Source organism: Aquila chrysaetos, chromosome 1 (assembly GCF_900496995.4).
Source record: "Aquila chrysaetos chrysaetos chromosome 1, bAquChr1.4, whole genome shotgun sequence".
NCBI classification, from domain to species: Eukaryota; Metazoa; Chordata; class Aves; order Accipitriformes; family Accipitridae; genus Aquila; species Aquila chrysaetos.
The window spans coordinates 19,610,798-19,638,195 of record NC_044004.1 but is presented as its reverse complement, the minus strand read 5'-3'; the positions used below and the strand labels follow the sequence as shown (position 1 = coordinate 19,638,195).

Sequence of the window (27,398 nt, the reverse complement as noted above, 5' to 3'; positions counted from 1 at the left end):
AGCATTAAATGAGGGCATTTTCACTTTAGTTGAAAATCAATGACACTTCAATGAAGCATGCATTTCCAAAATATTATGCAACTGAGAGGCATGCAGTTCTGCAGCTAAGTCAAGAGGCCAGGACTTCCTAAGTGATAACACTGATTTAGTAGCAGAAATCTTGCAAAAAATCACAATCAACAGCTTCAAAATTTATAGGTGCCATTGTTAGTCCCCTGGAAGTCTCAAGGTATACCCCTGGGGTTCCTCACTTCAAACTGAAAAATGCAATGCTCATTCAATACAATGTAAAGGAGAATGATATTTAAGGTTTATTTTTCTAGGATATTTTGTGAAAACATGAGTTCTTTTCCTCCAGCTTTTTTGTATGGATGGGAGGAAAGAGAGCAAGAGGGCAATGCAGAGAAGCAGCAAGAATCCAGAGCTTTATACCTGACCATGCCTCTGGGTGACCATAGAACCACAGCCTGGCACTTCCATTTAGACCAAATATCCCACTCCTGTTTCTGTTTAGTCTGTACACATTGTAATCTCTCTGTATCTTCAGAGTCTGTTTATACCACCCTTAGGGATGGCTGAAATTGCTTTCAGCTAGGGTGTTAGAAATAATGAATAGGGGTGTACCTGTACTGAACAAAAAGAGATCCAAAAAGGGAAGAAAAGGTAATATAAATATCAGAGTTAGCAACTGCTGAATAGCTCACTTCCATGACAGGCAGGAAAGAAACAGAAACTTCAAAAATATAAACCAGAAATTTGTGTCCCATGACACCGCAAAGTGGATATTCAAATCAGTTGCCTCTTCTAGCTCTTCCTTGCTACCCACCAGCTCTGTCCTATGGAAGCATATGGACTAATGTAGTTCTTGTGCTACCTCTCTTCAAATTTTGGCTGTAGTTATGAAAGAAAGAGAAGAAGTCAGCTGAGACTGCTTCTGTGAAGTGACAAATTATCTAGTGGCTAAAGCCACATTTCTGTTAAACATCTCATGTTATCTTAGGTACCAGTTATATAACCCTGTATCAGCAAAACTTTTTGTATGTGTATGAGTGTGTGTGCATGTGTGTGTGTTTAATAATAAGAAACTGACATTAAAAAGGCCAAAAAGGAATTTCTAATGAGAAAGGATGTGCCTGCTTTTGGAGAAATTAACTGCTCCAGTGAATTGCAAAGATAAAGCAGAAGAAATTATCCAATAATTTGTCTGTTGTAATTAGAGATGGGCCTGAGCTGCTAAATTCTTAGCCAGATCCAAATTATGGGGGCATCTGGAGCTGGGGTTATAGTTTTGGCTCATAGACTTTCAGTCAGGCTAATGTGAAGAGCAGATAAAAGCTAAGGGACCTGGTCCCCTGCCACAGCATACAAACAACTGCCATGGACTTTAAAGGCAGTTACTCAAATCCTATGGCAGCAGATTAGGAGCCAATTACTGTAAGTTAGTGCATCCTATTCAAGATATTTTCCCTTTGATCATAACACTGAAAACTATCCTATGACAATGAAACAATGGTAATTAATTACTTGCCTCCTGCAGTGGGAAAGCTGAGACCCACAGGTTTTCAAAACTAAATTTTAACACAGACACCTGAAAAGCTCTCATTTTTCAGTAAAATGAAGCATTCACTCCCAAACTTTCTATTTTAAAACTTTTCTTTACCTATCACAAGTGGGTGGTGATGTTCAAAGGAAGGGAGAGAAGAGGCAGTACAACCATGGGCAGTACTCGAAGTTTTTTGTGAATCCTCCTAATCAGCTGGCCACACATTTAGCAGTCAAGGAACAGGACTATGGGAAGTTACTGAAGACCAAAGTATGGCATGTAAGTGTATGGACATCTTGCATGATGGAGACTGAACAATGTATTTCAGGTCTAGAAAAACTGACTCTGTGTCTGACTCGGAGGGCCATGTACTGACCTTGCAGACCAGAAGGCATATGGAAGCATACCACACCTCACCTCCTGGCTCATGTGCTCCATTTCAGAGGGAAGCTGAAACTCACACCCAGATCTCTTATCAATGCGCTGTGATGATGTAGCCAAAGTAAACCGCAGCGCAGGCGCGGTTGTGTATGACTGAGCCTGAATTTCTGCCTAAGAGACAGGTCCTGCTCAGTCACACCTGCAACAAGAGCTGACCAGGTGCTGCGGTACAAGTAACCCTCTCCTGGTGTTGGGCGTTATTACTGAGGCAATAACTGGAAGGCACAAGGAAACAGAAGATACTGCATGCAGATAACCTGTTAGGCAAGCAAAACATAGCAGCAGTGGAGACGATGGCCAAGGTGAACATACATATATCTGAGGAGGAGCCCAGGAAGCAGAAATCCTCACCAGTGTTTGGGCAGCGATTTGACAGAGGGTCTCAGGGAAATGGGATGAGAGGTTCCACCTCACTCTAGCAGCAAACAGAAGCGATGTTGAGAAAGATGCTTTGCAAGGCGGGAAGTTGTCAACAGGTGAGAAATACCAGTCCAGCAGTGCCAGCAAATTGATACTGACCTTACAGGAAAGCTGCTGCCACCATCAAAGCAGCTGGCCTGAGCCAGTCCGAGGCAAACAACAGAAGGTGTAATCGCATCACTGATTCTGGTTACCACAAGTTCAAAAAGAGTGAATAAAGCACACAATAAACATGAACATATTCCTGCTAATTAAGTAAAAACTAAAACAAAAAACAAAACAATTATCAAGCAAATGAAGGAAGCTAAAATCAGCCCAAACCCTATAAAATCTGCAGAAGAAAGCAGCTAAAAACATGACTAAAGCAGACCTCAAAGCAGAGCAGCCATCTGTGCCAGCTAGGATCTAGTAATAATGCAACTCCTAATAGCAACATGAATAATAAAAGTAAAACTCTCGTGAGTTGCTACAGTCTTTTGCAGCAACAATAATAGATATTTCTCTGTGGTCTCTGCTCTTTATGTACGGATCATTATAACTGTGCTCAACATTTGCAAGGAGGACCCTCCTTTTTAGATGTAACTTGAGGGCATATTTGCATTCAGTGGGTTAAATCCAGCTCTGGGAGCACAACGCTGTGCTCCAAGGATTTCCGGGAAGAATTCCTCCCCTGCAGCCGTGGAGCTCAGACTCCCACTGTTGTACCTCCGCTGTCAGGGAGTCAGGTCACAGTTGTTTCTAAGAAGATATTAAGCTAAGAGATGGTGTGGGTGTACACGGCTTCTTTGCTCCGTCAAAGGAAGAACATCTTTCCTTCCCTTTCTTTGCATTCCTGAATGGTCCAGAGGTCCTCTTGCTCTTCTTTGGTGAACTCAAATGTTCAAGAAACAAGCAATTGCAGTGGAAGCAGCAGAACAGCTATTGCTTGTCGGGCGAGTTTCAGTGGCTTCTGGCCTTATTGATAGTAGTTGGAGCAAGAGCAGCAAAATGGAAAGGCTGTCTCAGCTGGAGTCTTCTGACAAGTTTGGGTTTTCAGAAGGATGATAAAAATTGGGTGAAGATTCAGAAAGAGTGCTACAGAAAATGCTTCAGAGTGTGAAAAATACTGCCTACTTAGAGAGAATTACAGTACTCATTTTATTCATCTTAGCAAAGAAGAAGCCAAAGGACGAGTTGATTAGCAATGTCTGGGGAAGATATATGATACAGGAAGACCTTTTAAATGTAGAGATAAAGGTACAGAAGAAAACCCAGTCTCAGGAGGTAGAAGCTGGCAGTAGCCAGGACATCTCTGTGTTGTCTCTGCATTATCAGCCTCATAGAAGTTTGTGAAAGTGGAAAGAGGAGATCCCATAGAAGGGCTTTGATAATAGTAAAGGCTGACCAAGTCCAGTGGAGCCTAAAGAGCAATTTAAAATGCCCTGGCCATGATAATAATATGATCAGAGCTTTTTTAAAACATGCATGACATTTATTCCAGGTCTTAGTGAAGGAAGCGCTGGAAGAGATTGACTACTTAGTCAGGAAGGTCTTTTATACGATTTTACTTTCCATCCTTTCCTGTGAAAGTGATCTGTCACAGCACTGGTTTTCTCACCTCTCTGTAAGGAGGAGGGAAGGGATGACAGAAAATGCCTATTTCCAGGAAAGGAGGAATAGGAACATTCAGCAAGGACATACGATGGAAGAGGGAAAATAAAATCTGTAATAAACATTACAACTATTCAGGAGAAAAGGATTTTGAAGGTTGGTGTTTGGGGTTTTTTTTTGAAACAATGTCCTGTGCTCTCTTTGTTTCTGCAGACAGAAACTCTATTAAACAAATCTCACATTTGACATCTATAATATGTTTTAACTTGTGTGTCTTCTAAGAATGCAGATGTCTGGGCCTGTTTGGTGCAGAAGAGAGCTGTTCTTCTGCGTACAATTTCTACCTAGACCCCCCCTGTGGGAGAAGTACTGTTAATTTGAGGCAACAGCTTCGCAACAGAGATTGCCCAAGAATGAATTGCTTGTGCCCCCATTATGTCTGTTCCCAGCTGGAGAGTCTTTCAGCAGATACACTGTGCCTTCACAATTCTCTGCTAGGTGAATTTTCTGCCACCATGTTAAGCATTGTGCAATGTCCCCTGTGTAACATTGACTGAAATGTAGAAACGATCAAGTCATCTGAAAGGATATGGGGAGGTTTTAATTTCCTGAAATAGACCTGCTGTTCAGGCAGTATTGCCTTCTCTATAATAGGAAGTTCAGGAATATCAATTTCTAAATTTGTCTATTCAAATTAGCCCATTACCATTAATGCCAGCTCCATTGAAAAACCATGAGTCAGCCCCCCCCCCCCCAAACCATGAGAATTTAATGGTGTAGAAACATTGTCCCCTTTTCTTTGTCATCTGATTTCTTAAGCCATTTGGAAACAGGTTTTCAAGTTCTTCTTCACAAAGGCAAGATTAGAAATTTACTTTTTTTCCCTCTCTGTGAGAAGAAATGTTTTCTTGTCATCATATGAGTTCAGGAGCTGAGCCAATGTAAAACTGCAGGAGCTGACAACACTGCCTGATGTTTTTTCAGGTGCTTCTGTCACTAAGAGATGCTGCACACCATCATGACCAAGTTAATTGGTTAGACCTGTCCAAGTGCCTGTGCACAGACGCTTAAGTGCACAGTCATCAGCTCATATAAAAATAGAGCTGGAAAGAGCTTCCTCTGGTCCACCTCTTTGGTTATGAGTGAGATCTGCTAAATCTGTGCCATTCTTACTCAGCCTGTTCTTAAAGATCCCTGACAGTGAAAGTTCAATCACCTCCTCACTGCCTTATATTTAGAAAATCATTCCTAAATTGTAACTTGAGTCTTTGGTGTTGTAATTTAAGATCATCTCTTCTTACCCTGTGAGATATAATGGAGAATTTATTGTTCCATCCCACTGTGCTACAGCCTTGTCAGGTCTCCTGCCAGTTTTTCTTAAGTTTAATAACTCAGTCTTTCAATCTTTTCTGTTAGATTGTGTTTTCTAAGCCTCTGCTCATTCTGGTTGCTCTGCTCTGGAAGTGTCTCCAAGTGGTTCACTTCTCGCTGAAGTGCAGCACCCAAATCTGGACGTGTTATTTTAACTAAACCTAACTAGGACTAAGTGGGCAAGAATGACCATTCCACATCTCTTACTGTTAAATTTCTGTTTATGCATCCTAACATGGAATTAACCTTCTTCATATCAACTTGGTATTGCTGCTCATGTTCAGCTTGTAGACACCTATGCCCTCTTAATAGTTCCTGAACTGATCAGCTGCTCTGGTTCTTGTATTATGCAGCTGCTCATTCCTACCTGTCATTTATACTTCACACTTACTAAATAGCATCATCTATTTTTCAGCCCATTTCTTCAATTTGTGAAAACTATCTTGATTTCTAATTCTGTCCCTAAATGTGTGTGCAACGTCTCCCAGCTTTGTGTCAGCTGCAAATTTAATAAGCATATTCTCTATTCCATTGTCTGAATTCCTAGTAACTGAATAGAACAAAATCCAAAACAGACTGTTGCAGAACCCTATCTGATAACTGCTTTCTGGATAAAGTTCCCTAACCCAAGTTTTCACCCATGACATCATAGTTTCATTTAGATTGTCTCCTTAGCAAAGCAACAACAAAAACCTTTCTAAATCAAAACCTGCTGCTCCTATTTTTTCCATATGCACCAGAAAAAGCACTTTTCAAGATTAATGAACTAATCCTGTTTTAAGAATGTAGGTCACTACCATATTCATTTTCAAAGTTTAATAAATATTTATGGCCATCTGTAATTACCTTCAGAAGATTCCTGTGTGTTTCCACAGAAAATGCCTTTGCTGCGTCCCAAATACATGTGCCTAGCTATTACTGCTGCCAGTCTTTTCTCTGGCACCTAATTCTAAGATAAGCCCAGGAAATAACATCAACTATTTGAGCCTTTTCTCTCTTTCTGGCTCCTACCAGAATCTCTACAAGCAAGCTCATGTACATTCACTTCAACATTTCAAACCTGCTTAAAGGAGGTAAGCAAGTCTAACCCTGGAACATAGTACTGCACAATTGATTAGGGTAGTTGCAGATGATCAACATGTTCAAAACAGCAAACTGACATTTGAACATGATTCTCAAACAATACCGTCAAATAATTAAAAACAATGATTATATTTAAGAGGCTCTTGTTCCTTTAGAGCATACATTTGTTAAATTATTCTTGAAAGTTTTGTTGAGCTTCACTTGTACAATAGTGCATAAAGAGTCTCACATTTCTTGAGGGCTTATACATGCACTGAGCTGATCCATGATTTCACTTTAGTGTAGCCTTTATACCCTGCAGTAAGCTTTGTGCAGGAGTCAGTAATGTCATGAGGCTCCATGCAAGTATAAAGTCCTGGCTACCCATTTCAGCATAGGTTCGGGGATTCTGTTTATAACCCCTAGAGTAATTTACTTGTGGATCTGATCTGGGGAATGATCTGTAGTCTATCACTTGGGTAGACTGTTCATTTTGTGGGAACCACATTGAGGTAGTCCAACAGAAAATTATGTTAAAGACATACTGTAGTGAGGGCTTGTAATTTGTACACAAGTCTGGGGAAGAGCACTGAATCAAGAAAACTTAATTTTGACAGTCCTGATATATAGTCTATTTTGGTTAACCGAAAGGAACACATACATTTTCTACATTAGAGAAATTTCCATTATTTTTCTCTCAGCCATGAAAATCGATTTTGATGTGATTACACTCACAGGCTGCTTGATGTGCTTCTGACAGTACAAAATGGATAGAAACGGTGGGTGGTGTTGAATTGAGGATACTGTGGTTAGCTGAACTCTGTCACAAACTGAAAATGGTAAGATTAAAGCACACGCCATTAATGTATTGAACAGGAAAGTGAGTCTTAGGAAAAATGGTGATTACGATATTTTGATGTTGCAGATTGCAAAAGATTCAAAGAGCTTTCATCATCTTCTGTTTACTGTAATCACTGACATTTGTTGGACTGGAAGGAGGTCACCAAAACTCACCAGAGGAAAGCAGCCCTTAATGGTAAGCAATAGGGCTATGCCCGAACATAGGTGGATATATGTAAGAAGAGGAGCCATGGTATTTGGAACCATACAAAACAATGAAGGTTTAATTCTGCTCACATTGATTACATTGGGCTCATGAGTGGCTTCATAGACACTAATTCCCTTTTTGAAATCAGAATTTGACCCCATATTTCCATATTCCAGATAAAGTGTCATTTTTAATGAAATGCTTACTGTTAGCCTACTATTTAGGAAGATCCTCTTTTGCCTTGAGAATTTTCATTGCTTCAGAAAAAAACCTCAGAACAATTAGAAAGAAAAGAAATTAGTAATAGGCGAATGTCATAAAACCTGAAGTTTCAAATTATTTAGTCATCCAGATGTGTGGATTCTCTTCTGAAAATGTTTGGCAAGACTGGAACTTGCTAGCTGGCTATTGAGGCATAGTGGTTGCAAGCAGTTCTGACCGTGTTTTCCTCTGGCAGGACTAAGGGTCTGTTGTTATATACTTTAGTGGATTCTTTGTTTATAGATAGGTAAAAATAGAAGAAATAAACAGAATATATTTTCAACAATGTTACAAACCCAGCTTGTTATTCCATCTGCATAGGAAACTTCTATCATCTGAAAGATGTTTTAGCAGTTTCTATATTATGTCTTGGGAGCAGAGGATTTGGAAAAGGACATTCATGAATCTTCCCTGACTTTTTGCTGTGTCAGAAATATCACAATGACTGTTTGTCTTCTGTTGCTCTTTCTGTCCAGGGTGACAACAGGTAACTATGGTTCTATTAGAAAGTGTATTTTAAAGTCTTTATCTCACATTTTACAAGCATCAAAACCATTCTATTTTGTTGTGGATTTTAAATGTAAGAATAAGCTGGTTCTGAATTCATTCATTCTCAATAGCATTCTAATGGAGTTAAATAAAGGTGCAATCAATAGGGTTATATACATAATAAATCAGGTCCTATGGAAATGCTATAAAATGTACACAATTAAACAGCAATTTATATCCATCTAAGTTACTAGCTACTTTGAAGAATTGAAAAGAGAATTATGGTCTGGATTGAGCAAAGCTCCAAGCACGTGTTAAGCTTACAGTTCCCATTGACAATAAAGTCTAGCACACTAATGAATGTTTTTCTGACTGAAGTCTTTAATCTCTCTGAACCTCAGTTTTCACCATACAAATAATAGTTCTTTATCTCAGAATACTGCTGTGCAGATATACCTGTTAATTTTGCAAAAATATTCAGATATAACAGTTATGGAAGTGATGTATGCTCATGCAAATATTTCTCTCTGCCAGTAGCAATCATCCTTCCTTTACACTTCTCTCTGTACTTAAATAGTTGTGTTTGGCCTTCTATCTTTCATCATCTGCTTTCTCCAGTTCATAGTAGGTATTTCTCAGATATTCATGAAAAATGCATTTGAAATTAGGGTCCCACTATGTGTAGTTTTCACTGTCTTCAGAGGGAAGTGATCAGTCCTTCTCATGACTCAGGGTAGAGGAACTAGAGTGTACTCTTTCTGTAGAGTAATAATCACATATATCTGTTCACTATAATTAGTGAAACTGTGTGCTAATACTTTTCTTTTAACATAAAACAATGAAAAGTTAGGACCTGGTTTTGTCTCCCAAATATGTCCCAGTCCTTATGCTCATTTAATAGTTTTTCTAAACAGTAGGAATTACATAATCTAAAACAACTAGATGGTTTAAGAGAACTACTCTTCCAGGGATGGGGCATCCACAACCTCTCTGGGCAACCTGTTCCAGTGCCTCACCACCCTCACAGTGAAGAATTTCCTTACATCTAATCTAAATCTACCATCTTTCAGTTTAAAACCATGACCCCTCATCCTATCACTACATGCCCTGTTAAAGAGTCCCTCACCATCTTTCCTGTAGGCCCCCTTTAAGTATTGGAAGGCTGTTATAAGGTCTCCCCGGAGCTTTCTCATCTCCAGGCTGAACAAACCCAACTGTCTCAGCCTGTCTTCATAGGATAGGTGCTCCAGCCCTCTGATCATCTTCGTGGCCCTCCTCTGGACTCCAACAGGTCCATGTTGTTCTTATGTTGGGGGCCCCAGAGCTGAACGCAGTACTCCAGGTGGGGTCTCATGAGAGCAGAGTAGAGGGGTAGAATCACCTCCCCTGACCTGCTGGTCATGCTTCTTTTGATGCAGCCCAGGTTGGCTTTTTGGGCTGCAAACGCACATTGCAGGGTCATGTTGAGCTTCTCGTCAACCAACTGCCCCAGGTCTTTCTCCACAGGGCTGCTCTCAATCCATTCTCCTTCCAGCCTGTATTTGTGCTTGGGAATGCCCAGACCCGTGTGCAGGACCTTGCACTCAGCCTTGTTGAACTTTGTGAGGTTTGCATGGGCTCACGTCTCAAGTCTGTGAAGATCCCTCTGGATGGCATCCCTTCCCTCCAGTGTGTTGACCGCACCACACAGCATGGTGCTGTCAGCAAACATGCTGAGGGTGCACTCAATCCCACTGTCCATGTTACCAGCAAAGATGTTAAACAGCGCCAGTCCCAATACCTACCCTGAGGAATGCCACTCATCACTGGTCTCCACTTGGACATCGAGCCATTGACTGCAACTCATTGAGTGTGACCATCCAGCCAATTCCTTATCCACGGAGTTGTCCACCCTTCAAATCCGTGCCTCTCCAATTTAGAGACAAGGATGTCATGTGTCATGTGTCAAATGCTTTGCACAAGTCCAGGTAGATGACATCTGTTACTCTTTCCTTATCCACCAACACTGTAACTCCATTGTAGAAGGCCATCAAATTTTTCAGGGATGATTTGCCCTTATTGAAGCCATGTTGGCTGTCACCAATCACCTCCTTATTTTCCATGTGCCTTAGCATAGTTTCCAGGAGGATCTGCTTCATGATCTTGCTGGGCACAAAGGTGAGACTGACTGGCCTGTAGTTCCCCAGGTGTTCCTTTTTCCCCTTTTCAAAAATGGGGGTTATGTTTTCTCTTTTTCAGTCAGTGGTAAACTGACTAGAAAATGAAGCTGAAACTTCATTTCAGCTATGTAAAGGTTCAAGTCTGGTCTAAGGTTGTCATCTGCATGACTTCAATTTTAATGAAGAGACAGTCATAAACATCGTCAGAGTGACACAATCCACCTACTCCAGCCTCCTCTTTTACAAGGGGTGAACTGTTTGTTGGAGGTATTTATTGCTCTTCACTGACTGCAGAGGAAACCTAGACAGCTAGTTAAGGCTAGATTAAATGACAAGATTAAACCGTACTTCGAAGAGCTAAAATTAGGAGATGAATGCCACTTCTACACTCTTAAAAACAAACCCAGCTTTGAATGTCTTGGTTGTTTCGGAAAATGGAATTTCATTACTTTTGAAATTGTTATTCTCTCTATGCTTTTACAGTGTGAATGATGGAAAAGTATTAGACAGTAGTTATATCTTAATAAAAAGTGCTTAACAAGCAAGAAGTATTTATACAGTATCCTATTAATCTAAATTAAACTCAGTTAAGTCCTTCTGGGATACTTACATGGTATATTCTATCCTTAATGTGTTCACGTTTCTCCCTTTATTGTTAGACTGAAGTATGTGTATGTATCAAGAGAAAATTACTTCCATGGGGTTTCATTTTAAAACTGGACATGCAAATCCTATTATTAGGTCAAATTTTGAAGTCCTTACTAAGTATTTTCTCAGTCATCACTCCATCAAGATTTCCACAGACCACTTTTAATGGTTTGATCTGTGGTTACTATAAGTTTCACATCTAATTTTCCTGGTATGCAAATGTATCTCTTAATATAAAGTTTTATTTGCAATGCAATTTAGACTGCTTACGGGTATTTTATTTTTATTTTGTTTTGTTTGCTCTCTATGGTTCTGTAGATATAAATATACTGCTTTACTGTGCAATTTTTCCCTCTGGCTTTGTCATAACTATAATCCAGTGACTTCCTTTTTTTTTTTCCTGGAAAACTTCCTCGATCTGTAAAGATGGGCTGAACTAATTTGTGAATTGTAATTCTTCAGCTTGGGAATTGAACAAGGAGATCTTGTATTGTAATATCTTTACATACCTTCCACTGATAGGTCCCTTGTACCCATATCAGGTTGCACACATTGCCAGACCTGAGAAGGTATGGGTGAGTTTAATGCAGCTATGGTTCTTTTCAATGATTCCCCCTCTGGTTATCTTCTGCTTTAGTATGGTTCACAATAAGGAATAAGAGAAGAGAGAACGCTATTCCTTAATTTCTTATTCCCAGCTACAGACTGCAGTTCACTGGAGCTTTGCCCTGGTTACCATTTTGCAAAGGGAGCAGTAAGGGATGTGGAGGTTGTGAGGCCCCTTCTCAGACCTTTCCACTTTTTATATGTGCTCTCCTTACCGGTTTCACAGCATTGGCTTTTGTTCTGTCATATTATAATGGAGTTGACATAGTCAATCTGTAATTAATGTGACCCTTTCTCTCTCTCCACCATCTCTCTAGTGACCCTAATAGCCGAGGAGTGGAAAGAGGTTTTGTGTGAAAAATGGGGAGTTCGGCTCAATCTCTGCTATGTTTACATTTCTGGCAATATATTTAGGAACAGTTTATCAGAGAGGTACTCTCCTGATTGTTTTTTTTCTTAAAGGTGCCAGCTAAGTCTATCCTTTCACTTCCAAATGGCGTTTTGTTGCCTGCCACCTTACTGCTCACTGTCTTTGCTCCTGGCATGACTGCAATGCAAATATATAATGAAGACATTCAAGCTATTGACCTGAACGCGCAAAGTCCCTGACAATCTTGCCTTACCCCACATCTCCATTTTTACTTTCCATGCATCTTTTCCTCCTCCCTATCGTTCACTTAATATTTTCACTCTAATGCTCCCTTTGTCTCCTTTACCTCTCTGATTGCCTCTGTCATGTTTTATTCATTTGCTCTCTTGGTGTTTCTTCCAATCCTCTTTTAAAATACACTTCTCTGAACAGTCCTTCCTGTCTTTTCCCACATAGTTACTAATTCCCATAACAGTGATCTAGTATCCCTGACACAGCAGGATTTGATGTGGTGAAAAGCCAACATAGGAGCCACTAGCCTTCTCCTTGCCTCACTTAGGGAGCCCGTGACATGTCCTTCAATGTCACAGTGTGAGGAAGAATGACTATTACTTCTTTGATTTACATTAGCCTGATGGCTATTCTTATTCATGCTATGGACAGACACAGGTAAGGAAAGATTAAAGTTTACACTGAGATTATAAAGGCCTGGCAGTTAGGTGCTCAGCCTCCATCCAGCTTCCCTGCAGTCTCACTGGAGAAAACACGACCCAAACAGAAACAGAATGCAGAAAACTCATGCTACAAAATAGAAAACCCAGTCTGTGTGTTAGCCACCATGGAGGAGGTACTTGGGATAAGATATGTTTTATTCAATGTTTTAAAACACTGCATAGATTTGTGGTTCTACTTGTGAATCCATTTTCATACTGGATTTTCATTCATTTTATTAGAACTATTATTTTGGGCCAAATTCCAGAGTCCTGACTTGAAGTCAATGAGAGGTTAATTTGAGCACAGACCAAATAAAAATTGAGAAGGTGTTTATCTTTTGGCACAGTGATCCCTTGCCTGGAATTCTGACCTTGCAATGTCTAAGATATACAGCCCTGAAATAGCATCCAAGAGGAGATTTGGTCAGGGCACAACTGAAAGCAGATGGCATATATAACAGAAATCATTGAAAAATGAAAGCCCTGCTGAGAGCGATATATGACATTCTGAAGGAAATCTGCCTTTGACACATTGTACTATCATTTTAAAAAATAAGATCTCTTTTATGAATTGGAAAAAACCACACTCCAGGTCCTGCTGGTCCCTGCTCTGCATTTGCATTGCAGAGCAAAGCAGGAGCTACGTTGCGGGCTCCTGTAAATAACACACCTCCTCATACGTTCACCTCATTCCATTATGGCTGCAGGAAGGGGGAAGAGCAGTTCCTGTCCACTTCCCAAGCTGGGAGGCTGCTGTTTGGAAAACAGGGTCCACCGAGAAAAGACAGATGAAGAGGAAGGATGTGGTGTCCAAGAGGTGCATTTGTGGCTCCTTCCCTTGCTCATAAGGGTTAGACCAACTGCTGAGCCCGATATGTGGTCTAGCCAACAGGACACTCTGCCTTTTTTTCTCCACAGGTAGAAGATTTTCCCTTCCCCAGCAGTGTAAACACTAAAAGTCACTCAGCCTTGACTAGTCCTAGAAACTGCATACAGGAATGAGAAACTTGGTCTTCTCTTCGACAATCCTAAACAAAGTCACTCAACTGCTTTTTTTTGCCTGCTCATGTAGGAACGCAAAATGGTATTTTAATGTTGATTTGATAATTATGTCTGCAACCTATGTAAATGAACATATTTAAATTGCCATGTTTTTTGCAAGACAAATCATATTTATCAATGCAGTTCTGTAAGCAGAAAAAAATTCACAGGGTTTGTAAAATGTTAGTTACTCAAATGTAAATATTACGCTATGATATCCGCATGAAGCTAATCAACCCAAGCATTCTGTCAAAGCCCACATGAGAGGCTCACTCATCCTTGACAGCCTAATTGACACTATTAATCTCACGAGAAGAGTAACTTTCACAATAATGTACAGTACATAGAAATGCAAAGAATTTATATACACCAGCTAGCTTTCACTGAGATGTTTCAGAAATAAATGTTTAGCCTGTGTAACAATGTTTTTCATAATCTTATATTTTATGGGCAACCAGCAGTGATGCATACTGTGTTTCCATCCTGCAAAGCAGTAGTCCTGTGGAAAAAAAGAGATCGGGAACTAATTAAAACTTCTATCATAATGCATATGCCCAAGAGGTTTGAGTTGAAGTTGCAACCTTAACTGTGACATTTCCTACTTTTGGAAGATCTGACCTTGCAACCTTAGTAACGCTGTTTTCCCATTGGTTTAGTGAACATCCATATTCCGATGGATCCATTCATCATTTGTACAGCAAATACGCAACAGATCTCTGCATTCCATTTTGAAGTTCACTTTAAAATAGTAAAAGATGAAAGTTTCACTCTAAAGTGTTTTTAAGAGCTAGCACTGCCTTGTCCATGTTGTGGTGTATTTGTCCTTGCAGGACAGTGACAGAGCATAGGATCTCTATGAGCTGTAATAGAGCAGAACAGAGTCAAGTACAGCTTTGACCTTTCCTGAAGATGTCTTCTCAATGGTGAGAAGCTTTCTGTTTTTATATAATTGGTCATGTAACAGTAAGAATAGATGTTTTTAAGGTATTTTGCATTAGTCTGTAGAAAAATTAACTTTTTTTTTCCAGTTGGAATCTGTAAATTTCACATGTGATCACAACTGATGAGAATTTGGGAAAATTTTGCAGCGGGAGAAGATATTGCTTAGTTTGATAGAGAGAATTCATAACATACTTTTCTATTTATGTGGAGTCCCCTAGGACTATTAAAAACAGACTGTATATTATAATCTCTATTAATATTATGTGTTATGTATAGAATACCTACATCCTTGGTATGTTTATATAGTACTGAAATATTGCATCTCTGTGTAAAATATCAATTTCTAGAGCAGGAACTGTTATTTTATGCTTCTGTACAAGAAAGAACAAATATCACTACAGCAAATTCAGAATCTTACTCTCATACAAGCATAAATGGTAATGGCAACAGTGTGATTTAACCCCAGTTTCCTTACCTTTACACATTACATTCTCCCCATCTAACCAGTGCATCTGAAAAAAAAAAAGGTATAGGAAGATGGGACCTATTTAGAGTATTTTGTGGGTTTTTTTTCTGTTATGTTGCTTGACAAGGAAATAGAACAAAATGTTTTGTTTAAGAAACTACTCAGGGAAGTTAAAGTATTGGCTTGGGTAAAAAGAATCCCAGCAATCACTGAAAAACGCCCAGGCGGTGTGTAGCTGTGTAGCAGCAGTGCCTGGCATTGCAGTCCTGTGCGCAAAAGCAATTAAAAGCTCACCTCTAGCCTCATATTCCCACGTGTACTGGCACCAGCATTCATCTGAGACCACAGTGAGGTGGGTCAGAGAGTGACGCTAGCAGAAAAGTAACCCAGCAAAAAAAGTTACTGCTAGTTCAGGTCCCTGAACCAGCTGGGCACAGGTTCAGGCAGGCACCGGGGCTGATGCAAAGGACCAGGAAACTCTGAGCTGGGAATGAGGGGCGACTGAAGAAACAACAGCTTCATTTGGCTAATGATGTTGTGGTATTGCGCCTTTACTTGTTAAGACAAATGGAGATCAGCTTTCTGTTTTCAGCAGCAAAGGGTTTCTGGGGCTGCAGGAGACGCACCAAATTAGAGTCCTTTTCCTCTATGGGCAAGAGCAAAACGCCAAGTTTAGGTATGATCGGCGGGTCAGGGGAGACGTTATCTATTGTTCTAAGTATCTTTTTCTAGCTGCAGTACATGTGCTGGCAAACAACTCACCCTCAGTTTTGAGGAGGACCACTGCGCCTCAGCGATCGCTAGGACTTTGTGCGTGCAGGGACCCTGCCCACAGGGCTGTCAGCTAGCAAGGGCACTCGGCACAGCTCCAGGGGCTCCGGCTTCACCAAAACCCTGACTGTGTCACGGGTGTCTCCTCGCCTCTCTCCCCATCCAGAAAAAGGAGTGGAGACACAGCCCTGTTAATTACAAGGGACCTACTGGAAGACTACAGAAGGACCCCAAAAGTTATAAACTTGGTGTTCCTAATTAAAAGATTTTACACCATTTATAGAATCGCAAGCAAATATGGCTGGCAACGAAACCTTCCTTCTAAGAGGGAGTCTTGGAGGGCCATTATACTTCATTCACTCTTTCTCACATTTAAAACATTTCTACTTCTATTTTGATTTCCTCTCTCCTTCTCTTTCCATTTCTCCTCCCATCTCTCAGAAATATAGAATAAACAGCCAGTCTTTAATTGTGACTTAGAGCAGTCAAATAGACTGTACAAAGTTAGGAAAATATAACCTTCTATCGCATTAATTTTAGTTATTGGCCACAGAAATATTTGTTTTCACCAAAGAGCTTTGACTTATGAAAAATAAATGAAGACATTTTTAATTGCAAACAGAAATATGTCTGTATTGGGTTGGTTTCAATGTTAGCTATCACTATGACTTTTATTTAATACTACATTTTCATTGTTAAGTATTATGTCCTGTACTTCTGAGGAGCTTATAAGTTTAGTTGTTGTGTATATAGAGAGTAGAAAGATATATCTCTCTTGATTTCAGCTGGGTGCTTTTTTCCTTTTGCATGCTTACACAAGGTGCATAGCAATGGGTATTTTTTTTTTCATTACCAAACAGCTGCATTTGTGTTCATTTGGTTGCAAAGCTGTTTACTTTTGAAATTACTTTATTAATTGAAAAACTTGTAAATATTGGTAATGTCTCCTCCTACTGTAATTGCTACCACATTTTTATCCACATTGCCCTTACATTTGTTGCATATCAAGCCTGTTCAACTACTTCGAGGAGAGGGAATAAGATATGATAAAGAGGGAATAAGATGATAAACCAGCATTAGTTAGCCTCATCTAATCCTTGGATCTCAAATGCTGATGGAAATATTAATGAACTGAGACCCTGACAATGTTTTCAAATAGGACCACTTTACTCACATGGGGACACTCATATTTAGAAAAGTTGCACCATCACTCTGATTTAAACAGGCTTCATCTGACAAATCCAATCTGGATCCCATCACTGTGACAGAACTAAAATAATACACAAGGCGCTTGTTTCCTAACCATGTTCTTTAGTTTATTAATCTGTAGATTGCATTTTCTACCAACCCCAAATCTGAAACCCTTTTATTTATTTTATTTAATATTTTTTTCTGTTTGGAAAATAAGAGGTGGTCCTAATGCGCAAGGCATTTATTTAGTGGAAGAAACACATATGAAATCCTGAATGAAGTACAGACCCCATTTTGCAAGCCCTCAATTCTTACTGGGAGCTCTGCTTGGAGGGCTTGCAGGATCGCTTCAGAGAATATGTGAGGAAGATAAGAAGGAAAAAAAGAGGAGAGGAGAGAGAGATTGAAAGGGATTTTGTGGAGACAGAGATATATTAAAACAGACTATGCTTTCTATTTTCAGTAGTCTAAGGAAAGTTAGCTCTGACTTCAGAAAAAGGATTCAAAAGAAAACATGCAGCCAGGATTAGTGTTTGCTAGCACGCTTCAGTATTAAATTCAGTTAATGTGCTGTTTCAAGTCAGCTCAGAGAGAACTTTCTGGAATAAAAGAACATGCCTTGTTTCTTCCTCTCTCCCTCTCCCTTGTCTTTCTCACAAATACACACCAGCACATTCACAGAGCCCAACAGATTTCACAGTGGCTAGACGAGATACAATGTTAACCACAAAACCTTTTGGTCAACTTAATGAGCCTGTTTTCTTTTAAACATGACTAAGCTGACTAGTAACCTGTTAAACCCAAAACTTCTTTGTAAAGCAGAAAAAGAAACAAAACAAACAGTCTTTATAAATAAATTAAAATTCTAACTAAAAAGCTAATTATAAGGGTATTTGTTTTGTTTGAGGTAAGGCACATCTATTATCATAAAGATAATTAACTCAGTCTGACAGATCTAATAAAAGGACAAGTTTAGCATTGGCTTAGCCAGAAGCCCAAGGCAAGCAATTTTTATAATTACTAGTTATTGTAACTGGGCTCAGAGAAAATGGTCTGTGATATTTAAACAGTAATGTTAATTTGCATTTAGACCCATTTTTTTCCTCTTTCCCAGGCAAGATCTATTTAGCTGGAATGAGTAAAAGAAACTTGAATAACTTAAAAAAAATAAGAATGGCGCTCTCCTTACAGAAAACTTGGTCTCTTTATGCCTGGATAATTAATATCCTCACAAGGTAAGTGCGCTGGTAATCACAAAACAATTAAACAGCTTAACACAGTTTTAACACACAGAAAATGTTGAGTTTTCAGCCTGAAATGATGTCTGTAGACTGCATTTATTTGGGGCAACTCTATGTATTAATGCACAGACCTGCTACGTGTACCTCCACTGCCCATGCCCTCAACATGCCCCTACTGTTGAGCAGGTGAAGAAAGGGCTGGAGAGGGGGGAGAAAAGCACTCGGCTGCTGTAAGGAAGTGGTTCCCATTCACAAAGAGAAAGGGAACAAAATAATGTTCAGGAATATATGCATAAGAAGTAAATTGCTCCTGCTGGCATGTTGAAGTAGCCCTTTAACTAATGCTTACCTCGACATTTTGCAGCACATTCTCTGCAAGAAAAACAAATCGACATTTTAAAAGGAGAAAGTTATTTTTTAACAGCTTCTGTAATGAAGGTTTTAGAAATAAGTGATAACTAGAGTGAGAAAATACATTGGTGATACACTACGAAAAAGCACTTAGAGTACTTGCCATTCAAGTACGAATTTCATTATGTACTACAGGCAGATAATGTTAACCCGGTGCGTTTTGCCAACGTAGGACCAGTTCTGGGGAGCACTTTAAGGTCATATAGGCCTAAGCTCCCCAATTTTTGAAGTGCTGCAGGGCTGATACAGAGATGCTGTAAACTGCCCTAAATCCTTTGAAGACAGCTACAGTCCTACAGCACTGCATGTGTTTCCCATGAAAAAGAGAGCAAAGGGAGCATGAACTCTTTGTTCACAAGATGGTGGAAAGGACAAATCTGAGACACTCATGAATCAAAGGGACCAGACCGACACATGTTGGAGCATAGAAAGAAGCAGCCCTTGTTTGCTGCCTCACTTGCTGCTCTCCCTCAGTCCCAGCCTGACAAAAAGAGCTATAGCCCAGATGCACACTCAGGCTGCAGAATTAGGGTGCACTTCCCCACCCATTAGTTCACAGCCTTTTTCATGGCAGGATATTTTTAAGCCAGTTCTCCAGTTTGGGGCTCCAAGAATTTGTGTTATTATTTATCCATTCCATCTTATATCAAGGATTTTATTTTGTCATCAGTCCTGCTAACTTTATTGGTTAGCTTTTTTTTTTTTTTTATCGCATCTGGTGGGATTGACAATTGACTGTTCCTGCTGCATGCTATCCGTTTAATGGTATGGATGGAGGTATTGCTTGCTAGCCCTTTTGCTGCCTGGTGTCTGAGACTGAAGACACTGCCCTAGCTTTCTGTGCTTCACTCTTAATGGGTTTGATGTGTTTTTAAACAGCTTGGCCAAGGTATTTTTTTTAATGGGAGGCTAAATTTAGGATCATAAATGCCTATTTGAACTCTGAAATTAGCATACACTCTATCTTAGTTTAGCTATTGGCTGTATATTAATAATTCAGTTTTTGTCTTCAATAAAATGTACTTTTTCACTAGATAAGAAAAATGAGATTTTTATCTATTTTGACTGAAGATTTTGATGATTCTTAAAAATTTATTTTTTCAGCCTTCTCGTGCTTTGGGGATTTATGAATTTATTTATTCAGAAGGTCTCCTGCCTACTAGAATCCCAATGTGACTTAGTGTATCTGAGTGGTCCTACCAACATCATCAAGATTACTCACCATCTGAGTAGCTATATGCGTACTTTGCTGGAGGAGACCTCCAGGGTCTGATCCTTGAAGATAACAAGCACTGTTTGGGTTACTGACTAAACACCACCTGCAAGGATTTGGTCTTTTTCAGAGTCATGGTGCAAGAAGCCCAGCAAATACTAATCTCCAGCTAACGTGGAGGAGGGAAGGTTCAAGGCTGAGGATTGATTCTACTAACTGTAACCTAAGATGTAATCTCTGAGCTCCTGAATGCTTATAGAGATCAATCTTATCTCATCAGTTCCAGAAAAACATTACCACCTCTGTTAGACAGAAACAGGCAGACAAAACTTTGCTTTTTGGTCTGTATTTATGGTCCTTGAAGCCAGAAGACAGGCAGAACCTCACTCAGGATTTTGAAATTTTGGCTGGGAAAAAAATCCTTCCTCTTCTGAATTGTTGTATGCATAAAAAACCAGCAGCATGTACTTTGTGGTTCCCATCTACCCTGAGTTTTGGAAATTTTTAAGCTGTTTCTCTGGAGCCCTAGGATTTTATCCATCGTGCTGTACTGCTAAACTTCTACCAGCATTTCTGGGTACTCTTAACAGTGTTATTCATTTTTCTTGGTGGAGGAAATTGTTGGTGGCAATTCTACAGCTTCTATTTGCTTCTATAAATTAAAAAAAAAAAAACCAAACCAAAACTGTTGAGGACAATTCTCACCATATTTTAAGAATTTAAAGTGGGTCAGCTTTTGGCCTGCATGGATTGATGGAGCCCTTTAAATAGGCTGTAGCTATAGCACGTTATTAATCACTGTAGCAGACAAAAACCCCATTGTTTCCTTGCTGAGAATAGCATGTTTTCCTTTGCTTATGAATTGATCCCTGAAAGGTTCCTCCCGGGAATATGTTTGTTCTTTCTTTCTTTCCTGCTTTCTTTCCTTCTAAGGTAAAATGGCCTTAAACTACAGATGTGCTAATCTGTAGGAGACTCCAGAACTCATTGATCTGTGGGCAGCGTAGGTATTAATCTACCTGGGTAGGGAGACTAAAGGAATGAACGATTAATTAAGTAGCCTTGAGGTTATTTTTCAAAACAGCATTGTATGCAGTGATGGGCAAACCTCAAATGGTTTTTATAGTGAATTCAGTTCAGATCAACTCCCTAAATTTCATAGACTGATCTGATCATTGGAAGGATACATAAGAGGGAAAAATACTTTGTGGCAATATTTTAAGTTAGACCAATCAGCCCAGTGGGAAAAAAAGAGAAAATGGTTAGAAAATGCATTTTAATCTGGGGCCTGAGAGTCAATACACATTCTGAATACATTTAAATGAATCTATAAGAGAAAGCAGGGCTGTTTAGACAGTTTTCAAAATATTATTCAAGGGAAAATGCGAAATTCTTTATCACATTTTATTGTTTCCAAAATGGCTTAGTGTTTTGTAAAATTAGTAACAATTTCAATGCTATACAGGTTTTTTTATTCTTCTCATAGCTTTTACTTCTTGTTGCTCCCACTGAATGAAAAGATCTTCCTAAGGTGACATGCACAGTGATACCGCTAAATCCCTCAGGATCATTTCTTCTGTGACACCAACAAAATAAAGGTGTGGAGAGAAGTCCAAGTATAGATTTTGTACATCAGCCCCCATGATACTACATAAATTGACCCAGAAACTGTATACATTCATGTATCTCCCCCTCCCTGCTCTTTGTTCTTTACTTATTGTATATTCTGTCAATGCACTAAACTGCTGGATGATGCAAACTTATTCTACCAGGCTTTAAGGTGAGCAAGAGCAGTGTAAAACCATACTACAATGCAGAGGCCCATTTAATGTACGTTGCCTCTAAGCGAGGCTTGGCACTGTGTTAACAGCACCTACATCTACCTATTCCATTGCTTTCAATCATCTCAAAGGGCAGGAAGGACCAAGAGGATGTACAAAAAATTGTATTTTCCAGCATATTGAGACATAAACTCAAATTTAAAGCTGTTTGGGGCTGCATATCATCGTACTATCAAATAATGGAGCTCCTTCCTGGATAGTGCCTCTGGATGTGATGGCACCAGAAATAACGTGACATTACTTGAGTAAATGGTTGGATAAAACAATTGCAATGATTTATATCGGGTTTTAAAGAGAGCCTCTATGCATTTCTGTCATGCAGTTTCTGCTGCAGCTTGGCAATATTGTAGCTCTAACATTAATAGATCCCTCTTAGATCTAACAGCCAGATGGTCAGCAGTTGTGAACTACTTACTGAACCGCTCTTGAAGTTATGCCAAGATATCTGTATATGCATATTCTTTCTGCAAGCCAGTGCTATAAGGTCACAGGAAGAACAAGGTCAGAAGTGATTCGTCTCATGTTTTTGGGGGTGTGTGTTGGCTTGACTGGCCACACACAGTTGCTGAGCTGCAAGCAGAAGAGGCGGAGATAATAATTCATAACAAGTCAGTTATTAATTGAATTTTTGAATCTTCTTATGTTTGCAAATTGTCCATGAACAGACCCTGATTTTCCTGAATGCATTTGTTACTCAGAGTTATTTGCTGACACAGAAAACAGTAACCACAGAAATGCTGGCTGGGCCTTACCCTTCTTTCTTAAAGGGTAAGTAGAACAGCCATCAACTAGGCACTTACCATGAGGGCTGGTGAAAGAAAAATGGAACATAAAGTCAAAATATGGGAAGCTGAGAGACAGAGATAACCATCATAAAAGGGTTTGCAGCCTCTTGACCTCAGCAATATTACCAGCTACATGCCATAACTTGATCTTTGGCATTAAACACTCTGCTGAGTAGGTGTTTGCTTTGTCACCATCTTCCTGGCTATTTTTTTCCAGCAGCCTTAACCCTTAGGCTGCTGCCATGTTCTTCCTTCAGCTCTTCTTCTTGACATATCCTCCCAACTCTTAAGACAAATTTTGGTTGCAAAAACCTGTGGAACAATGCTTAGAACTCCTTTATGAGTAATTCGAAGATAAAAATACACGCATAATTGTATTTTTCAACCATTTTTATCAACTCTTTTCACCCACACTATAATTTTTGCCTGCCTCTGCTGCTTTTATCTGGAAATGTGCATATGTACAGTCACGCCCTGAAGCACTTACAGTCTGAAGACAGAAGAGGATGGAAGACAATAGGAAACATAATTTCTGTCCTTCCTTTTTGCCATGCCTGTTTTCACCCTAGAACTTTGCCTTAAACCCGGAACATCTTGGATGGCCTCAGACAACTTTTGGGGCCAGTTTGCTAAATATCTGCAATGATGCCCCTACTTCAGTGGAACACATAGGACAGTGTTCTCTGCCCATTAGAGACTTGCCATCACATAGTTACAAATTCAAAACTCACTTTCAATTTTTATTTCTCACTTCTTTTTTCATACTTGAGAACACAGGCAAAATTTCCATCCCCCTTTCCCTTTTTTCTTATGTTGAACTGGAAATTGTTTTGAGCAGCTCCATTTTCAGGAGATATTCCTGGCCTAGCATAAAACTAATGAATAGCCCATTTGTGAGAAGTGTAGGCAGAAGGAATGTGATTGCAGGCAAATTTGACTAGGAATTGAAACAAACGTCCACAGAGAGCATTTTGTGGTGTTCAGTCACACTAGCTAGCCGTTCACTGATGGGACTAAGTGTCTTCAGTTAAATCCAATATCTAAGTCACTGAGCGGTACAATACACATTGCAGTTTTGCACTTACCATATTGCTTCCGCATGTGCGCAGAGGGGCTGTGTGAAAAGCAGCTTCACAGGTGCAATGCGGGGTGGCCTAACAGTTGCAAGGAGCTTCTGAAATCTCCTGCCCCTCTTCTTTTCCCCATCTTCAGCAGAAATCCTAAAAAAGAAGGGATACTCTTTTGGGAGTTTCTTGTTTGTTTGCCTTTTTAGAAAGAATTTAGGGGTTATAATGGATGACAAGAATAATACAAGTCAATGTTGTTATATTACATAAATGAAAGAGTGTCATACCGAGATATCATCACAGAACAGTTGAACCTTGCCCTCAGAAAAGGTCTTTTCAGTAGGGTTGGTTCTTAGGTTGGGGCTGGGGTTTGTACAGCAAAAGCATGATCCCACTTCCTTCCTTCAATCACAGCAAGGCTGCTTTGAAGCAACTACTGCCTCCTGGTCACTGCCACCTGGTTGGTGAGAGTAAGCAGAGAAGGCCAGGAAGACCAAACGTGTACTTACACCCCCGCTAGCAAGCCTTCAGGACTTTTCCTGTTGTCAGTGTGGGGTCTGTGATTCCATCACAGGTATGTTGCTATTTGATGCTTGATACTAATTAAGGCAAAGGTTTTTTCCTTTTCTTTTGCCTGACAACAAGCCTACTGTGGTGAAGAAACCTGAAAAAGGCCACTGAAGCAATGGAAATGAGTTCCTGCACTTAGGGGAGTGTGTGGTAGTAACTATAGGTGGTATACTGTAGCTATCTGCCTTTGCTTCTTTTATGCTTTTGAAAGAGAGCTAGACTCATCCTCATGCCAGCTATTAATGTTCTCTGAAGGCAGAGCCAGTGGAGTGAGACATGCTGCTCCCGTGCCTCAAGTTATCTTATCAGCTTCTGCTCCTGATCCCTGGGATGCAAGGGAATTTCTAGCATAAACCTTAAGCGCTCCCACAAGCCACCGAGTCGGCTTAAACGCAGAAATTATTAAGCTTCTTAATTTAGACACTTTATTTCTTAAGCCTGACTCTCTCTCCAGGAAGTGGGGGAGAAAAGTCAAACATTTATTAGAATAGTCACTTATCTGACCGAGTTCAGCTTCACTGTAAATAACTTTTCTCCTTTCTCATGAATGTTTGCCCACCTTCTGGTTTCTTTATCTTTGGAAAAACTTTCCCGGAATTTGAAATTATAGGAAAGATAAAAGAATGTGTGCAAATGAATAAAGTCTGGCTTTCTGGTAAAATACATATCTTTCATGAACACAGGCAGGAAGATCCGACAGTTGATTTACCTGGCAGGCCTCCGGTGCCCTAACCTTGGCTCAGCAGTGTGACATTAGGCTACTCTACACCACTTCAGCTTGCTGGGTGAAACACAATCCATTAAATACTTGGAATAGTGTCAGGGAATATCGTATTCCTGGTCTGAAACTGGTATAGATGGCATCAAAGTATTATTACTGTGAACATTAAAAAGATAAATACAATAAATTCGTCACATAAAAAATATCTCTATCACCTTCTGGGATCCTTTCCTTGAGTTTATGCTCATATATGTAGTACTGCATATTAAACTTCCAGCAGCTCTGTCCACATGTTTTGCTGCTTAGACCTAATACAATATTTTGTTTGCCTTGCTCTTTCACCTTATCTTTTACTGATTCCTTTCTTTCTTATTTGTTGTGCTTATTGTTCTTCATTTAATCCTTACCTGCTTAGATAGTCATCTGACCTAGTTTTATGCTATGGATTAAAGTAAATCCTATAATGTAAGTATCCTTGCTTTTCTGTATTCTGCCCTGTCATCTGTGTTTTGCTGGGATTTTGGTTACTGGGGCTGGCTTTGGTTAAGGGAGCTTCTGTGTCTCTGAGACTTACCCCCTAAGTGACTGGGATCATGCTGTAAGCAGCTTTGTTCTCCGAGTTCTTGGGTACCCATTATCTCATTGCTTCAAAAGCAGACTTAATTCTTTGACCTCTAAGGATAACTTTGTCTTTAATTATTCAGTTGGAAACTCCCACTGAGGTGAATGGCGGGGAGGAGGGGGAAAGGTCCCTGTATATTTTAAATCAGAAATGCCTGTTTGGTAGATAGTTTTCTGGTTTTGCAGTGTTAACTCACTCTGGGTAAATACGTACTTTGGATGGGAAAGAAGCAGTCTCTTAACATTCTTGGGTTAAAAAGCCAGCAGAGATTTGTTCTGGTGCTGTAAATCCCTCTGCCAGTTTAGCAAGACTGGCAATGTGTAAGAACATTAATAAATAAAAGCAAACATGAACATCAAGGAAGAGAATTGATTCTTCCTTCTCTTTTCTGCGCTGTGCTGATTCTTCCAAATTAGAGCTGAATTAATGTCCCAGCCCTAGAAAAGGTGTTGGATCGTAAGGTGCCTTGGATCAGCCTTTTATCTATGCTTTTCTTTGTTTATGAAGCTCACAGCTTACTTTTGCTTAACAGTTGATAATCGAGTACTATGTATGATGCTGACTGCTCAGTGCTGTGGCTGATTTTCATGCCCTGTCTTGCCCCAAGACTTGCTCACTGATCCATACATTCATATGTAGGAATGCACCTGGATTTCATCTCTCATTTTCACACTTGCATAGTTTTTCCTTTTGGATGATAATGGCTGTTATAATTGCTATGTGACATACAGTCTGCGAGGTCTGTCCCAATGTGAAAGTTCATACACATCACTTTTTCAGGTATGAATTTCTATTTCTGCTATGCAAGGACATAGTAACGGGGTTTAACTATTGTTACTACAGGATTTAAACAAAACCTTGTTGAAAGCAGTGAGTAGGAGTTCTTCATTTAAAAGAAGTCTAAACCCATGTCTTTATGGAAACACCTAGCCAAAACTATAGGAACCTCTGCCCACAGAACAACTGTGGCCCACACAGCTAAAGAGATTTTTTTTCACTTTGCCAATTAACAGTCAAAAAGATTGGGGAAATGAGAATGGTAACTGTATTTGCCTTTATAAGCAAAGGAAACAACGAAACCAGGGACTATTTACATATAACTGGTAGACCCAATGGCACCGTGAAACGGGTAATGGCTAAAAGGAAAGAGCTGCTCAGTAAAGCCCTGTCTGAAAGTAGAGCTATTATCAAATAAATTACCCATGGTTGCTTAAAATCTACTGTGTTCAGAGAAAGGACTTTCTAGCTTCTCTGCACCTAGGATCATCTTAAAAAAGACCCAACAACATCTTGCCCCTTCATGTATTTCTTCTCTAGTGGAAATTATATGCTGCTAAATGTAAAAATTTGATATCTGCCTGGGTCATTAACAGGATAGATAGATACTTCAGGTATGCATCACCATTAGTATTCACAAAATGATCATGAGACTTCAAGATTTGCTGCCTTTTTTTACAGTCACAGACCTGGGAAACATGAAATCTCAGTTTCTACTACAAAATTCAATATATTTCTATCCTTAGCAGTTCTAGAGGTAATCATGGAAAGCTATGATATAAGGGTAGTTCAAAAATTTGGGATTCAGAAAATAGAGAAAAGAAAGTACCCATCCTTTTTTTTTATTCCCCCCTCAAGAGTTTCAAACATCGAGTTTAGTAGTCCTTCCTGTTTTGGGAACCATTTTGTAACTTCAGTCATTACTTGTTGCTTCTTTAACTCAAAATTCAATACCTGTCTATTGATAGTCTAATTGCTGTGCATTTTTGACAGTCAGGGGGACATTTGCAGTATAAGA

General features: G+C 39.6%; 1 long non-coding RNA gene across 1 annotated transcript; it reads left to right on the top strand.

Moving 5' to 3' along the window:
• The first annotated feature begins 13,499 nt into the window (after positions 1-13,499).
• Positions 13,500-20,087, top strand: LOC115348868. The gene is made up of 4 exons (XR_003925956.1): positions 13,500-13,538; positions 14,593-14,685; positions 18,247-18,367; positions 19,889-20,087. It is a non-coding gene; the product is annotated as an uncharacterized LOC115348868 (long non-coding RNA).
• Positions 20,088-27,398: the final 7,311 nt, after the last annotated feature.